The sequence below is a fragment of the Saccopteryx bilineata genome, chromosome 5 (genome assembly GCF_036850765.1).
Source record: "Saccopteryx bilineata isolate mSacBil1 chromosome 5, mSacBil1_pri_phased_curated, whole genome shotgun sequence".
In the NCBI taxonomy this organism is placed as follows: Eukaryota; Metazoa; Chordata; class Mammalia; order Chiroptera; family Emballonuridae; genus Saccopteryx; species Saccopteryx bilineata.
Window position 1 is genome coordinate 171,827,531 of NC_089494.1, and position 18,744 is coordinate 171,846,274.

General features: G+C 38.4%; 1 non-coding gene across 1 annotated transcript; it reads left to right on the top strand.

Moving 5' to 3' along the window:
• The first annotated feature begins 249 nt into the window (after positions 1-249).
• On the top strand, positions 250-456 carry LOC136307172 (small nucleolar RNA SNORA73 family). Its single transcript, XR_010725845.1, has one exon. It is a non-coding gene; the product is annotated as a small nucleolar RNA SNORA73 family (small nucleolar RNA).
• Positions 457-18,744: the final 18,288 nt, after the last annotated feature.

Sequence of the window (18,744 nt, forward strand, 5' to 3'; positions counted from 1 at the left end):
GCATTCTTTTAAGAAATGGTGCATCCCAAACCCGAATGCAACAGCTGATACTCTGGGAAAAGTCATGGGCAGTGATCACTCTGAATTTGAAAGATAATTCAGTAGTGTTGGACTCTGACTATGAAGAAGTTTAAGAAATTGGACTAGCTTTGTTTGCTTATATTTTCCTTTTTATGTATGTGTAAGAGAGATACAATAAATATTTGACTAAGTAATTCTCTTATAATAAATAGAAAAATGTCTGCATACCCAACGTGGATACCCCCGGGAGGTCACTCTCCCCGGGGTTCTGTCCAGGTGGCGAAGGGGAGCATAGGGCTCTGCCCCATGATGTACAGTCCCTCTCCACAACGCTGGAGAGAAAGCCGGGCCCTGAGTCTGCACCTGCATATTCCTACAGCTTCTCAGAGTCCTGTGGACAATGACTGAGGAGACAAAACCATGCAGGAAACAGCTACAAAAAAAATGTCTGCATAATAAGAAAGTATAATGTCATGGTTTCAATAAGCATTATGCCTCAATTTTGTTTTTGAGGATTTTTTCCTGTTTCTTACTGGTATATAAAATAGTGATACATTTCACCATCAATAGTGCCTTAGATTTAATGAATTCCGAGTACCCGCTAGGCCAGGTACTAGGTTTTGCAAATACAGTTGAGTAAAAGTTTATTGAATGCCTACTTTGTGCCCTCACACTTGCTATGTGGTGTGAATGGGCCAAACTCTCATAGAAGTTTCTCTGGCTGGAAAGACAGACATTATTCAACATTTCCATAGAGGAATAGATACTCTGGAGAGGGGAAAATGTGTAATGTATTATGAATTATATAGTAGTAGAGTTGAGCACCAATGTCTAAAACACAATCCCTGTCCTAAAGGAATTTACAATCTAGTGTCAAAGTTAGAAGGAAATTTCAAAATGCTGTGTAAATACCATGGATTCTTAAAAAGTCTGGAAGAAGTGATAGTTAAACTGTCATGATGGGCAAATGAGGATTATCTAGCTAAAAGACAGGGAAGAGAATTTCAGACAGGACTATCATGTTTAAAAGCCAAGTAAGAGGGAGGCTGGCAAATTCCTTCAACTGTGAGGAGTCCAGGAGGCAGAGTTTACAGTGCGAGGGACAAGAGATGAGCCCAGAAAGCAGGCAGTGCTTGGAAGACCTTGCAGGCTAGGGAGAGTCTTTTGGTCATTATACTAAGAGCTATGTGGTTTTATGCAGGGTATAGGCATGAGAAAATTTGTATTTTAGAAATATCATTCTTGCTTGACTGTTGAGAGTAGATTAATTTTCTCTTGTCCCCTTCCTCCTTGCAAGCAGAGAAGCCCATTGTTTCAGAAATTTAAGAGGTTGACAATAGTAGCCGTGTCAAATTTCTCAGTTTTCCCAACTCGATTGGATCTTTGTCCCACTTGTATGTGGGCTTTGTGACAAAATGTTGATGCTGACTTCAGTAACTTATGAACACTGACCAAGGGGAGCCCCGTTACAGACACAAAATCATTTTTAAATGAAGTCCTGTCAGCTTATTTGACTAGATAAGCAGATTGATAAACCTACTGATCCAGTGAGCAACTGATCAATAAAAACGCCACCCCAATTACATGAAAAAGTCAAAAATCAAAGTGTGTGGTTGCTCTCCTGGGCTTTGTGGGACCGAAGAATTTCCATCTGAGATTTATCAAAGGGTCTTGGAAGCCAAAGAATGGTTTAGATGAAACTCAATTGATTTTGTGTTTCTGCCAGAACTCACAGTTTTCTACAGGTCACAGCCTGTCAGGTGTAAAAAAATCATAATTTTACCAGAGCTCCCTTTCATGGCTTAGAAGGGCGAAGGCCCCAGTGAATACAGAACTGATAAATGCTGGCGATGTGTCTGTTTAAGCAGATGTGAATGAAAATGCCAAAAGGTTTGAGTTCAAAAGAAAGAGTGTGTACCTGAGAAATCCTGTTTTATGGGATTCCCACTTTGGAAAAGCTCCTGGCTGAAAGGTTTCTTTAGCAGGGCTGGGAAGACGGTTTCAGTGCATTCGTGCCTCTCCGCCAGCAGGACCACCACGCTTTCTTCTAGGAGCTTGTGAAAGGCTCCGACACCTAGAGAGGTGGGCCGTTTACTGAGCCATCCTGGAAGGTTCCAGAACCAGGGAGAGTGCTGGCAGCTGTTCTTCAGCTGTGCATGCCTCTTTGAAAGTAGTTACATTTTCACTTCATCTTGGCCAAAAGGCTGAGAGGTGATTAAAAGGAGTTGCATCTTCTTAGCAACCTCCTGCAAGGAAATAAAGGTGGACCAAACAAGGCATCTCTCAACATTTTATGCTCCTGTGCTTTTGTATTTTTAGGTGTGCACAGGTTTATCCCTGCAGGAAACCATTTAAAGAATGTGGGTAATACCTACCAGTGTTGTGAGTCACCCTGTCAAGAGAGTAATGTACAATCGCGCATCCTTGTAAGTTATTTATCATGCCCTGAGGCTTGATGGAATACAGTTTCCTTGATGAAGAGATAAAAAGGAGCAACATAAAAGCAAAGTAAAAGAAGAACACTTCATTAAAACTGAATCTACCTTCTGGTCTTAACTTAAAAAAAATTTTTTTTTATTAGTATTACTGAAATTTGTCATCACAAAATTTACTTTATAGCAACTCTTTTCAAAAAATAAAGAGAACAGTGAGGGACAGAATAGGTTGGAAAGGGACAAAAATACAGAGAGACATAGAAAAGTTGAAAGACAAAAAAAAAGAAAGGTGAGAAAGAGAGAAAAACTAAAGAAACTGACTTCTGTAGAACTGAAATACTGAAAATACCATTAAAGAGAACAATCTCCCAAGAACGGAAATGAACAGCTTTGAAAAAGCAATAGCTTTTTGCTGTTGAAATCAGGGGGAGGAGTTTGCAGAAAAGAGCATCCCCCACCCCCATGGCACTCCCGAAAGAGGGCTGTAAAATGAGAGCAGGGTGAGTCATCAGAAGCAAAGGAGTCTAATGTGAGCAGAGCCACACTTCCATCTTAAATCACAGGGGGTGAAGCAAAGGTTTCTGAGGGCCTGATAGCTCTTGGGTTCTGTATCTCTCAGGGTGGGTAGGGTAGCCACTGAGACGGAGTGGCCTTGGGCCCATGAGAGGGTAGAGAAGGAAGACACTGGATGTTTTATTCTGTGTTGAAATTTAGTTCAAATTCTAGTTTGTGTACCCTGCATCTCTCATTACTTTACTAGAACAGAACCTCAGAAGTAAATAAGCCTCAAGAAGAACAGCTGACAATATTAAGGGTTAGTTAAATAGAGCAATGCAAGAAATAAATGTTTAAATCTTGTAAAACGGCTTCTCTTTAAAAGGACTTAGATTTGAACTATATAAATAATACATGCATACAGTTTGTGTGTGTGTGAAAGATGAAAATATTACATATGAAGCCAAACTCCTCTTTCACCACTATTCTTAACCCCAAGTCTTCCCCAGCCCTTCCCAAGAGACTTTTATCAGTTTATCATGTTTCCTTTATAGATCTTCTAGGTAGAAACTATTCAGTATAATCTTTTATGTGTTTTTAATATAAATAGTATGGGCTTATAATAAATTTTTATTGAATAAACCTGACATGTGAAAATCTGGGTAAATTTAAGGTGTACAGCCTGTGACTCTGATATATTTATAAATTGGAATGATTGACAATGTTTTGATATTTATTACATTACATAATGATAGTACAGTATTTTTGTTTATTTACATTATAATGTACATTAGATCTCTATGGCTTATTTATTACTTGTCACAAGTTTGTACCCTTAAACACTATCACTCTTATACCTTCCCACTACCTCCCATCTCCTAGTAACCACCATTTTATTTTGTTTTTTTTACATGGTTTAACGTTTTTAGATTCTACATATACTTGATATTGTACAGTACTTATCTTTGTTGGACTTATCTTGCTTGACATAACATGGTCAAGGTTTAGCTTGTTGTCACAAATAGAAAGATATTCTTCTTTTTCATGGATAAATAGTATTCTGTTTATATAGATACCACATCTTTTTTATCCATAAATCCATTGTTGGGCATTTGTGTTGTTTCTATATCTTGGCTGTAGTGACTAATGCTGCAGTAAACATGGGGGGTGCACATAACTCCTTTGGGTATATACCCAGAAATGGAATTGCTGGATCTTATGGTAGATCTATTTTTAATTTTCTGAGAAAATTCCATATAGTTTTCCATAATGGTTGGACCAATTTACATTTCTACCAATACTGTATAAAGGTTCAATATGAATAGTTTATATTGCTATGTCTTAGAGATGTGTCCTTTATTAGAAGGTAAGTTCTGCCTTATTCCTTTAAATTGTTTGTAGTGTTTCGTGGTATATAGATAAGTCACAGTTTGTTTAGTTATTCCATTATTATTTATAATTATGTGGTTTCCAGGTTGTTATTTGTAACTCCTGATAATAAATGCTGCAAAGACCACCCTTACAAATGCCTTGTGCACCTTTGTGATTTGTTTCTCTAAGGTGGAAATGATTTAGTTTCCAGTCTCTGGGTCTCCAGGTCTTATAAGGGCACCTGGAATTTAGCCACATGCTACAGAGAAATTGCCTCAAAATTGGAGGGAAAAGAAGAGTTAGTTATTATTTAATCTTAGCAAAACATTAGTCCATTTCCAAGCTACATAAAACAACTATTAGTTTTCTAGTCTCAGTGATTAATTACAGATTAAGAATGTTGTGTACGGCATCATCACCCCAAATACTTTAGTATCCTTTCTTTCTTTTGGAGCTTGCATGTTAAATATGCATTTCAGGAATAAAAAATACCATTTTATATTTATATGAACATGCATAAATTAAGACTTCTACCATCATACAAAGAGCCACTCTGTAAGAATATCATCTTAAAAAAATAAAACTAAATGAACATAATGAATGCAAGAGATGGAAAAGAAAGAAGAAAGAATGATGTCAAAATTGGAAATCATAGTCATTATGTAGTCATTACATAGTCTATACTGTCAGTGCCAGGATCAATCCAGTCGCAAATCCTTTGAGCAGCTGTTTGTATGCCATCAACTAACAAGCGCTTTGAGTGCTCTGTTATTAATGTGGTGAAGCAGGAAAAGGAATAAAGAAAGAGAGTGGGCAAAAGGAGAGACATTCTAAAGAAAACCTCCCTTTCCCCAGCCACTTGTGGAAATCCATCAGGTCAACTGGGACCAATTGTGAGTTCTGGCCTTGGGCAAAATGACTATTTGCAGTCAATAAATTAATGAGTGACACCTTGAAATGGGTTGCACTTTAAATGAGTCAGTGTCTGATGTGGCAATCTGTCCTCAGGCCAAATTCCCACTGAAGTTCATAGGTTCAGGTTAACTGAAGATATGGATGGATTCTTAGAACTTGCTTCTTTTAAAAAAAAAAAAAAAAATCAATCCTGAAAAAGCAGAGTGTAGTATTCTGATGCTAACCTTTTTACTTTCCTATTCTTGCCCATATTCTCTTTAAATGGCATGGAAAAACTCCTAATACTATAGATTTCATTTATACAGAATTCTATAATGTACAGTGTTCTCTATTTGGCTGATTCTACTTTAATCTGTTTCCTCTAAGAAAGTTACCTATAAGGCCAAAGAGAGAACTGTTTCTTTACAGTAGCTCCTTTTGAAACCTCTGGGCAGCAGGAAGCAGAGAAGGCTGCTACTCTGTTGGTTCAGCTGGCTTTTACAGCTGAAGATAACACGAACCACAAATCTGTTGAAGTTCGTGTTTTCTTGGAGGGGGAGGAGAATTCAGGGAGCAAAATAAAGAGAAGTTTAAGTTTAATATTTCATAACCGTGTGCTCTTTTCCAGATTTTACTCCTGTAATATTCTCTGTGTGTGGCCAGGCCCTTCATAACACAGCCCCATTGAAAAATGAAAGGGGAAGGGGAAGGGAGGAAGGGTGGAGGTAGGGATTACAAACTAGCCTTTGGGGGAAAAAAGACCACTGCTTTTAAGTACCAACCGTGACCTGAACTGGATAGTCAGAGCTTCACGGAATTGAGCTGGTCATTCAATTCTGAAAATAGGCTAGAAGGCAGGCATACGAATGGCATTTGATATGAGGCTAGAAGAGAGAAGTGACCCATTTAGAATCGTCTCTGAAAAACCGTGGGTTCCTGAGACATCAGAAAGTTGATGGACTAAGACCTTCCCTTTCCCTGAGAGAGTACTGCGGAATGTCTGCTGGAACAACAACAAAATTTGAGGAACAAAAACGGTTGAAACATTGGAGCAAAATCTTTTCGTATTTTAGAATCGTTTCGTGGAACTAAAAACATAGGAGAAAGCTCTTTTAAATCTCTGTAAAAAGAACAAGCATTGGCGTGTCCACATTCTGTATGCACGGCTGTTGCTGCCACCAGCCTGGGAGTCTAACAAGCTTAGCTGCTTCAGAGAAGCATATTTTATTTTCAGGTTGGCCAAGCTATTTCCTGCCTTTGGAGCAAAACCCAGTGCAGCTACTGTACCCTGACGATATTTTTTTTCTCTCTGAATATCATAACCTTTCAAATAATAAGCATGCTGCTTCTTCAAGGACTCCGAAAACATGGATGGAGAAATACAACAGCACTGTTTTATTCCTTCCCTCCAGAAGAACACTCCTCTCTCTAGGTCTGTACACCATTGCTGGGGTGTCTGAATGTAAACGTGTAAGACAACAGGTATTCTGATCTCTCAGGAGTGAGAAAACATAACCAAAACATACAATAGTGATCAAGTCACAGAGCCTTGAGAAGAGGCAGTGAAAATATGGCCAGTGATAGCACCTGGGCTGGGTGGGGGTCTGTAGAGCAGAGCAAGATTGGGGAGGCAGTGTGTCACAATGGACAGGTGTGAATGGGAAACAATGACAAATGGCAGTTGATGTTCATTGACAAATATTTCTTCTGTGCACAATCATAGAGCTAAAAATTTAGGCCTTAGATGTCATATAATCTAATATCCTCATTTTACAAGTGACTTGCTAGGGCAAATGGCACAGTCCAGGACTCTTGTCTGCCAGCTTGGTATTTTCCATTGCTTTGAGTTGGGTATTTTACCATTCAGGCTAAACACACACTGTCTCTGTCTTCTAGTAGCTTACAGTTTAAAACGTCTATTTCCCAGAAAAAGGAGTAGTTTGGGGAATGAATTAACACTGAGATGACCGAAGAAGATACTTGGTGCTGAGCCTGTGTTACTGGGTGACCATAAGAAAACCACTGAGCCTGTTTTTGCTTGCGAGAGAACCAGACAGCCTCTTCAACAGTGGTTTTGTATTAAACAAATGTAGACTCTTAATTGTGCCACGAGGAGTTTGGGAGTGGTCAGAGGGAAGGCTGAATTTCTCATTTGAAAGTATGGCATTGGAATAATAGTCCTGCCTGTCCTGTCTCTATATCAAAGGTCAACATAGGTTCTCACAGTGACATAAAATGCCCAGGCTCTGCCCTTCTATCTTGACAAACAGACACCACATGTCAGCTTCCTGAGTGAATTCTGGGAAACCATCCTCAAATGATTCCTGGCATTCACCTCAGAGAGGGTTAAACTTCCTCTCACGAACCAAGAGCTACATAGCGGAGAGAGACTACAGAAGAGGGTGTTGTTACTTATTTTACACCAACTGGGAGAAGAGTGCCAAAGGGAGAAAATGCTGTGGCATAATTTAAAAAGTCTGGCTTCATAAGCAATTTTACACAGGTTTTTACTCCATCCCACCTAAACCATCTTTAAAAAATGTCCTTCAGATAAGAAAGACTGTTTATGCTACTGCACTAGTGTTGAAACTGGGAACAAAAGCGTCTGAGCAGAGATGGCACAAGTAGACATTAGTGATGTTGACCCACTGAAGTCTCAGGCTTGGACCCAGAACAGATTGGGGACAAAAAATTTTCCTGCGGGGCTGCCTTCATTTCCCCCATCAGCAGGACTGACAGAAGGATATGATGGAGGTGGAGAGGTGCCCACCCTCATTCCTCTGCCCCGCTATCTCTTTCTGAGAACTAAGATGAAGAGAGCTGTCAGGTCCATCAATGAATAAAAATAGCCAGAAAATGGCAGCAGGGTGCAGTAAACGTATATTGTCAGAGACCAGGAAGAAATTTAGGACATCAGGCTTGAGTTTAGCTAATATCTATGTGAAATACTGCAGTATCTTCTCTAACAAGGATTTGAATCTTAAGTCCTCAAGAATGCTGTACTGTACTGGTCAGTATTACATCTTATAACCTTTTGCTGATGTCATTTTCCAGAGGTGGAATACATCAACGAAACATTAATGCCTGCAGAAAAGGCAGAATAAGCTGCTGGAAACTTTCACGCTGTTACGTTAGGATATGCAGACAAGCTGATAGAGTGCATATTTAAACAGTCCAGAATGAGGCAATATTAAAAATATTTATTTTGGTACCCAAAGTAGGTGTTGACATTTATATGAAGGGCACGCAGACCCACCCAACTGTCTTTCTGTACATTGCCATGCTGTTTCAAGAGCCAATCACCTCTTGAGAATTAACCTGCTGTAGTTACTAAAAGTAAAACTTTCTTGAGTCTAATTTTTTTGGAGGGGGCAGGGTAAAAATAACTTGTTAGCTGTCAAGACAGCTGAAGTGGAAGAAAAATGACTTTCCCCTCCTTTGTAATCTACTGGGATGACATGGTAACCAAATAACCAAGCTGTGCATATGTACTCCAAGTACATTGAATCAGAGTCTCCAGGGTGGAGCCAGGTCATCAGCGCTTTTCTAAAGCTCCTCAGATGATTCTGTTGTGCAGTCAGGGTTGAGACGCCACTTGTCTGAAGTCTCCCCAGTTTGAACTGGTGTTAGTTGGGAGGAAAGTGGTCAGGAAGGGAACACTGGGAAGGCAAGCATGTGAATGAGCTGTGGAATTTCAATGTGCTGCTCTGTGAATTGCTTCATGGAATTAAGGACTTGAAAAGAACTTTGAGAGTTCAATTATTTCATTCATGGGTATCCAGATAAGAACATGCTCCAGGACCTGATATTTTTAACAGCTTTCAGTGCTGTGTATCCAGGCATCTTTCTGTAATCCATTCCAAAACACTGCAAAGGATGGAAAAGCATGTAAGTAGACCAGTAGTAAAAGTGTTCTAGAAAGAGCCTCTTTCCACAGAATGTGAAAATGAAAATAAAAGCTCAAGTTAGAATTGCTTTGCAGTTATGCACTATGGGTAAATTTTCACATATGCATATTACAAATAAAACCGATTTCCCAAAACCAATTTATATGTGCTCTTAGAACTCCATACCAGAAATTTTCTTCTTAAGCTCATGCCAGAGAGGGTGTTTTAGCCATTTCTCTGACCTCTGTAAAAGTATTGGTAGGGCTAGATTTACTGGTAATTTTCCAGTTGTAACAGCAATAACCAATAACTTACCCATATTTAAAAGCTGTAATTATTGGAAAAGAAAATTAAAGGTAAACCTTTAATCATCATTGAGAAAAGGTTGACAGAAAAGCACTTTATAAAAGAACAAAGTCTGACCTGTGGTGGCACAGTGGATAAAGTGTCAACCTGGAATGCTGAGGTTGCCAGTTCAAAACCTTGGGCTTGCCTGGTCAAGGCACATATGGGAGTTGATGCTTCTTGCTCCTCCCCCTTTCTCTCTCTCTATCTCTTTCTCTCTCTCCTCTCTAAAATGAATAAATAAAAAAAAATCTTAAAAAAAAGACCAAAAACAATCATATAAATGTTGAATTTGAAAATATAAAGTCTATTTCCTTAGTTAAAGGAATTTGGACACACATAATAGGAAAGACTATTTTCTTTTAACAGCTAAGTAGGCAGTCAGGTAGGCTTGGGCTCCAAGTCTGATGGTCTTCTCTCTTTGGTTCCTTTAGGGCAACTTCCCAGGTGCCTCACTCCTGGGAGACAGCAGAGACACTTAATTGAGGGAGGTGTGGGTTGCCCTGTTTCAAGGCCTAAAGGTGGGATTCCATTCAGCTGATAACAGGTCATCATTTGTGAAGCGGGGTCTGAACTCATTTGAGAAAGTTCTGAGCCCAAGAAAGGAGAGCAGTCACTGAACAATGACAGATGGGATCTAATGGGAGATGCAGCAAAAAGGAGGGAACATTCTTTAGCTCTCCCACTTTATGTAGTGGTACGACCTGCCCAGCTCAGCCTGGATCCGGCCTGGACTTTGACAAGGATTACACTAGGATTTTCATGGACCCTAGGTACTTTTGCCTTTGTGAGTTTCCTCTTTAAAAAACAAAAGCAAACAAAAATACACTAGAATTTATACTTCTGTGTAGGTATAAAGACAAATATACTATTAATAGTATTTGTTAAATACTGTCTTAACCTAAAAGTATTTTTCTTCTGTTTTTTTAAAAAATGAAAAATTTTGTTTTAAAAGTTTTGTGGATCTTCGGGACTGTGTCTATTGACTAGTGGACAAGTGGACACTAGTGGACAACCCCTCACTGAAGAGGGTTAAGTGAGAAGAGGATTAGCAGAATAATAACAGTATCAAAGAAACAAAGCTCAAGGTCCATAGCCATATACAATGGTAAGGATGTTGGAGTGTATTTTCACAAATGAGATGGGGTGTTCTTCAGGGCCATGGAAAGAGAGGTGACATGATCTGACTTACATTTTGAAAGGATAGTTTCTTTTGTGGAGGATGTACTACAGAAGGTAAGGAAGAATATCAGAGAGACAAGATAAGGGGCTATTGTGATATTCTGGGAAAGAAATGATGTGGCTTGTCCTAAGGAGATGGCGGAGGTGGCAAGAACTGATTAGATTATGAATAGATATTAAAAGTAAAGGCAAAAAGGATTTGTTGATGGACTAGATGTTGAAGGTGATAAAGAATGTTCAAGATGACTCCAAGTTTTTGCTCAAACAACCAGCAGAGTGAACTTGTCACTTACTGAGATGGGAAAATACAGGGAAAGCACATTTCTGGAAGAAAATTAAGAGTTCAGTGTTGGACATGTTATACTTTAGATGTCTATTAGACCTCTAAGAGAAGATGTCTGGAGTTTAGAAAGTGGTTGAGGCTAGAACAGAAATTTGGAAACATCTGCTTTTAGGTGGTATTTATAGCCAGGGGAAAAGTTGAGATCAGAAAGAGAATGCTGTGTAGATGCAGTACAGAGGACACCCAAGGGCTGAAATTTCAAGTACTTAGATATTTAGGGGTGGGGAACATGAGGAAGAACCAGCAAAGGAGATTTTAAAAGTGGCGGTAGAGTAGGGAGAGATAGAAGAGAAAATGCCCTAGAGACCAAGTGAAGGTGCAACCAGGTGTGTATGAGCAGTTGCTTGCTAACTTTGACCACTTCTGACCACATGAAACGCTGGGAGACCCACAAGCTTCCTCCCTGATGAAGAAGGAAGCTTAGTTCCCACAGCCAAAAATGTGATGGAAAATCAATCCAACGACCATTCCTTTACTCTCTTATGTGACTTGCCACAAATAAAGAAATTTACATAATTTCTTTGGTTCAGTTAAGACACAAATATCCTTGAAAAGGAAAAATAAGCCCAGAGTGTAAATCTTTCCTTAAGATGGGAAAGTCTTATCTATAGGCAGATGGTCTCTTCTGGCCACATTTGAAGAGGCCTTTTCTCCCTTAGAGATCCAGCAGGATTCTGGACGATATAGAAGGAAATGACGGGAATTATGTAGAAACAACGATGGTGAGGACTCAATGAATGAATCCTGTCACAGAGTGAACATGAAAGAGACAGACATGAAGGAGAAGCTCAAAAAAAGGAAAGCATGGCTGAGACCTAGGGTAGGAGGCAAACAAAATGCAATCGGTAAAAACAAAACAAAAAAGAAAATAACCCATTTTCTTCGTTACAAATAAAATATTCTACAACCAACGAAGTTACACTGATATAGGACTGTCACAGATTTAGTCGACTTTGACTGTAAGTCGGCACCAGCACTCATGGCTGTTAGTACAGCGTTTCAAAAGATTTTTAAAGGACAGTAAAAGAAAGTCTTGGGTCACATTTTATACTTCACCTTAATTTTTAAAAGAGGTGTAGGAGAAGGAAACAAATAGCCATTATTAAGAAGTGGGTGGGAGGCAGTGTCTAAAGTTTCTGAGTAATTTGGGAATAAAATCTATTTTAAAAACTGTCTGCTTCTGGGAGTACATCATGACACTAGAATATAAAATCTATATTCTGTTCAGTAGGGCTAAATCATAAAAAGAGAAAGAGAAATAATAAGATTATGTTATATATATATCAATCATATAATCTTATTATTTCTCTTTTTGCCTTTTTATAATATATATATGTATCAGAATAAAGTAATATGATCATATTATAAATCTTTGAAAACATATAAAAGAAAAAATCACTCTGTATCAAACCACCCAGTGCAAGCATCATTTTGGACTATTCCTTTTAAATATTTTCCTTAGGCAAATTAAACCATCTGTACAGTTATAATTACAAAATAAATAAACTTGGGTATCATGCTTTCTTTATAGAGCACTAGGACTAAGGTTGTATGTGTGGACAATTGCCTTTCTAAACTGGGAATCGTTATAGCAAGATCTTACCTACCTTTGGGCTGTAACTCTTTTATGGCTCCAGGAACATTTATTCCTTCACCAGTCAATGGCAAAGAAACCTATAGAAGACCCTGTTAATTATCTGTTTTACAATACATTCTTTTATTTCCTTTGCAACCCAAATCCAACTGTTGTTCAGATGTTCACAGATCTTTTATTGGCATCTATTCTCAATTTCAAAGTGATTGGGTTTAGCTGAGCCTGGTGGTTCATTCCTCTGGGTATGAGCTAGTGGCTCAATTCTGTTCAGTGAGATGTGAAGAGAAATCTGGGAATAGCTTATTATTATTAAAAGAATCATGAAGAAAAGATAGTCCTCTTCTTCTACTAGACATTGTCACGCTTCATGACAGGAAATGCTGGAAATCTGGAAATTGTCTTGCAACCAAGAAGAGAACTAGCCAAGGACAAAGCTGAAATCCTGGGCTTGGCAGAAAAGAAAGAGGGAAATAACCTAGATAGCAATCCTGGTGTTTGTATTATACTTAGCATCCAACTTAAATGTACTTTATCAGTTAAATCAATAAGTTGAGCTTTTCTGTTAGTGAAGTCAAAGGCCTCAGCACTAACACTGAGCTGCTGGCCTCAAGTTGTCCTCTCTTTCCATTAGGAATTGGCTTTATTAATTGGGTTACTCAGAGAGAAGGGCCCCATAAGTGGTTGCCCTGGACTCCTGATATTGCCTAAGTGCTTGCCACAATATAATTAACACTCATTTTTTTTCTGACCTATACCTTTTCCTTAATTTCTAGAAAGAATCTTAAGGTATCTTTAGAATCTGGTGTTAAATGTTGAAAATCTTACATTTGGTAATAATCTATTCAGTACATTTTCAAGTACTTCCTTTGGTCTTGTATTAGACATCTCAAGTACAAATAAGAATGAGGCTTAATATCAGTCCTCAGTTGGTCAATCAATATATATTGATTACGTGTCATGTGTCAGATGGGGCTATTGCAGAGACCAGACTCGAACAGGATGAGACAGACACATCCCCCCCAAAACCAAATTCAATAATGTAGTATGTGTTATAATGATGACATACATAAAATATTCTCAAATTCAAAAATTGAGATATGGCTCATTGACAAAGAGTCAGGAAAATTTTTACAAAGTGAATATTAGATTTTATGTGCTTTGGTACAGAAATAATATTTGAATTGGGTTCTGAAGGATAAATAAACATTTTCATGTCCTGACCTGTGGTGGCGCAGTGGATAAAGCTTCAACCTGGAATGCTGAGGTGGCCAGTTTGTAACCTTGGGCTTGCCTGGTCAAGGCACATGTGGGAGTTGAGGCTTCCTACTCCTCCCCCATTCTTTCTCCCTCTCTTCTTTCTCTAAAAATGAATAAATAAAATCTAAAATAAAAAGTTTTCCTGGTGTAGAAGTGGAGGAGGAAAAGACATCCTTGACAAAGAGCATAGTATGAATAAACACATAGTCATATTTAGAAACATTTGAAAAATAGTAAAAAGTTCAGGGAGGGGGAGCAACAGATATTTGTGAGATGCGTACAGGAAATGAGGATACACAGATTGGTATCTGGTTGTGTGTAATCTAGTGCAGTGATTTTCAACCTTTTTACACTTAGGGACTGGTGAAAATAAAAAATTATTTCAGGGATTGCTAAGACAGAAATCCCCATGAGCACAAGTGAATTCAACTAAGATCACTGTGTCCACAATCTTCATACAACATCAGGGTGGCTAACTGTTTTGCAAACCAGCAAGAAATTTCTGGCAGACCATTGGTTGAAAATCACTGATCTAGTGGACCAAGCTAATAATTTGGGGTTTTATCTTGTAAGCAAGTAAGCCTGTGCACCAGGGGAACAAAGGGCATTGCATTAAACATGCAGCTGAAGGCATAACACTTACTTGAAATCTTGTAGTTTACCTGAACTCAGATCAATTTTGCAAACCTACACAATAAAATATCTACATTTGATAATGTAAAGAATATAGTTTCCTAAATTTTCAAGTAGAAGTGATGTCTGAGAAAGACATGTCCAGTTTAGTCTATGTTTTAGTTCTCCAGTGTCCTCACAATCTTTGGGCATACGTATTCCAGACTAAGAAACACTCTGTAAGCAAGGGAAGGCTAAAAATTGTTTTTAGGAAACAGTGAGGGGGAAGAATAGGAGCAGGTTCTCCTCACCCCCCCCCCCAAGAAGGTATCTATGGTGTCAGAATAGGGCATGATCTAGAAGGGGTGTGGAGGGACTGGTGACCTGCGAAAGGAGAAATAACACTAAATGGGACTTGGGGAAAGTGGAATTTTTTTTTAATTTTTATTTTTATTTTTTTACAGGGGCAGAGAGAGAGTCAGAGAGGGATAGACAGGGACAGACAGACAGGAACGGAGAGAGACAAGAAGCATAAATTATCAGTTTTTCATTGCCATTGCAACAACTAGTTGTTCATTGATTGCCCTCTCATATGTGCCCCAACCATGGGCCTTCAGCAGACCGAGTAGCTCCCTGCTCGAGCCAGCGACCTTGGGTCCAAGCTGGTGAGCTTTTTGTTCAAGCCAGATGAGCCTGCGCTCAAGCCGGCAACCTTGGGGTCTCGAACCTGGGTCCTCCGCTTCCCAGTCTGATGCTCCACCCACTGCTCCACCGCCCAGTCAGGTGGGGGAAAGTGGAATTTAAGCTAAAGTAATATTAGCTGTTTATCTCCCCAGCATCCATTTCCCTTCCTTCTAGCAACAGCCTTGGTTTAAGGTGTGGTAGTCAACCTGGTCCCTACCGCCCACTAGTGGGCATTCCAGCTTTCATGGTGGGCAGTAGAGGAGCAACCAAAGTATAAATAAAAAGATAGATTTAACTACAGTAAGTTGTTTTATAAAGATTTATTCTGCCAAACTTAGCGAAAATCCAACATAAAGCACTTGGTAAGTAATTATTATTATATGCTTTCACTTGCTGTAACTCTGCTTTATAAATTTTATAAAGTAAAGTTACTTCCCTACTTTATAAATCACCATTACTGTGGAACCAGTGGGTGGTTAGAAAATTTTACTACTAACAGAGATACAAAAGTGGGCGGTGGGTATAAAAAGGTTGACTACCCCGGTAAGGTGTGGGTCTGCACCCAGTCATAGGACTGAGCGTCTGACTGCCTTGAGCCAGTCACCACACTTCATTTCTCCAATCACAGAGATTGATTCAAGGGCAGTCATGTGAATCAAGTGGGTTCAATCAGAACCAACCACAGAAAATAGGCTAAGAATACTGGGAGAAAAATATTTGCTCTTTTCTTCTGAATTAGAAACTGCAACCCCAGAAGCTCTTGGAAGCCTTATTAGGATTACTTGGACTCTAAGAAAGAAGCAAGAAATAGAGATAGAAATATGAAACTTGGTTCAATTTAGCTGTCTCAGTTATGTGAGCAAAGAAATCTTTATTTGTTTAAACCAATTTGATTTGTATCTCTGTCATTTGCAATCAACAGAAACTTAACAAATATAGAAAGAAAACTGTTCTTTTTTTAAATGTTATATTTGTTGATGATATATAACAGATCAAGTTCCATGAAGAACTTGGAGATTTGAAGAATCCTATATTTTTTAAGTTTCTATTTACCTTGCCTCGAAATAATTTAAGTTTCTAATTACAGGAATAATAAGCAAAAAGAAAAGGGCTACATTCTTAAAATTGTATATTTAGGTGGATACAATTATCAAAGGCTATGCAGGGAATCTCTTTTACACACATATACACAACTTCAGTTGCGTGGGAAATTTTTGCATAACAAAGATTTGGAGGAAAGCAAGTGAGAAATAAAATCATATACAAGGTGATTCTTCTCTGGTAAAACCTACTTTTGAACAACTTGCTTTAAAAATCTACTTTCAACACAGCAGTTGAATATTGGAAGTCAAAAATAAAATTCTATATTAGGTAATATTCTTCAGGCTATAAAACTGTCCTGAGACAGGCTGAATCTGGTCTAAGGATTGAAAGAATTAGTCTGGCACTTATGTGGCTTTAGCAAGCTCAAGCTACTGTAGAGCTCACTGCCTCAACTGCATTGTGTGCCCCCACTGATTGAGCCTGATCTTGGCTTATCTGTTCCAATCATTTGTCACCCCATATGGAAACCTCCTGACCCCATAAACAATTATCAAATCTTTGGTCTAGACATTTTGAGTTGGAAATGTATTTTTATACCTGATAGAGCTAACACATCAGATTTCACTTTATTGTTATAAGACCAAACCAACAAGCTCAGAAAACTTCTATCCTTCTCAAGGTGGGGTTCTGAATATAGGGTATAGTGTGGGCAACAGTAATCAATGTGCAAAAAGACAAACATGATTTTTAGGATACTGTGGAGTAGTTGGATGAAATTTCCTCCAATAAATGCTCCAAGAACAGATACAGTCTTATAGAGCATTAAAAGATAAGTGGATTTGGATGATAACTTTGATGGCTGTGTAGCAATGGGCTAAGTGGGGATAGCTGTTGGAATAGAGAAGACTTGTTGAGAGCAGAGGTAATGTGTATAGAAACATGAGGCTTATGGACGAGCCTTACTTCTAAGGGCGCACTGTGCACTAGGCATTAATGCCTTCATGTAAACTCCATGAAGGCAGAGATTTATCCATCTTGCTGGTTATTTGTTGAATGAATACATGAATGAATGGGTGAATTACTCTGTGTAACCAATTCTTACCCTGTTCTCCCAATTCTCTTTCCATAATAACCTTTAACTGATACAAATCCAAATGCCACTTCCTGAGACTAGACTGCATTAGCCTGTTGCTCACTCCCATTACCTCCTGAACTCTTCCTTTATAACATTCATGTATGACTGACTCAGTGGCTATTATTCCTTTTAGACTATAAAGTCCATGTGGGCTGGAATCATGCCTATCATGTTAACTGCTACACCTAATAAACATATTAAATGAATGATACTCTATAAAGCTTATTCAGTAAGTCTTCTTATCACCATTTCATATATGAGGAGCTCACCAGGAAGCTAAGTGACTTGTACAAGTTAATAAAATGCATCTTGGAACATGTTACATACACGGACACTTCTTGAGCAGGCTATTCTAAGAAATGCTCCAAAAGTTAATTTCTTTATTTCTAAGCCATTTCCATTCTTTTTTCTGGCTACATACACATATAAGTACAATTCTAAAAATACATTGAATACAAGGAATCACACATGTCTGCACACATACACACCTGCCTGTCGACTACTCTTTGTTAAGCAATCTGTGTATTAAAACCTCTGTCAGTGCTTCTGCATGTTGAGTTATAGATGACTTAACCAGATAATATAGTAATCAAACATTAGCTCTTAGAGGTAATAAAACTATCATAAAAAAGCCAAATTTAAAACAAATTTAAAACTCCTAACCAAACAAGAATAATAAAAATGATAATAATAGCTAACTTGTATTAAGTGCCAGAATGTGTCAGAGCTGGGCCATTTATTCTCATTCAAGTTTCTTAGCAAAGATACGTGTGGGACCCAATTACTATTTCAATTGTATAGAAAAGTAAAGCATGTGGAGGGGTTAATGATTTTCCTAAAGCCATATGGAGAGCGAGTAACAAAACTCAGACCCAAACATGATGTGTCTGCACTCAAGCCTGTTTTAGAGAAAGAAAATAAAACACAAACCTTGGGTACTGCTTCACACGCAAGGGCCCTTAAAAGAATAACTTAGAGTGAAACACTTTATCCTTGGAGCACTGGAAATTTGGCAATTTCCAGGTATGTCTGACTTGACTTTAATATTGTTGATCTAAAGCACATTTTTAAACCTTTTTTTTTTTTGAGATTTGGAAGCATGACTAAACAAGTCTTTAAATCCATCATTTTTGTGGCAGCCAAGCTGGTTTAGAATGAATGTATTTCTTCTTTCCTAATAAGGAATTATTTCACTTTCTCACGTCACCTGTAAGGCATCTCCCATTAAAGTGACTAAATTATTGGAGCAAGTGTAGTCTGGTAGTTTCCAATCTTGACTGTGGGTCAGCATCACTTGGATAGTTCTTTGTTTTTGTTTTCTGTACTACTATTTCAAGAAGAACAATTCAGAAGCAAAGCTAAACAACAACAAAACAAGCATGTATTAAGTATGTGACATTAGCTTTCTTTTCTAATTCTACCAACAACTTTATGAGTTAGATGTT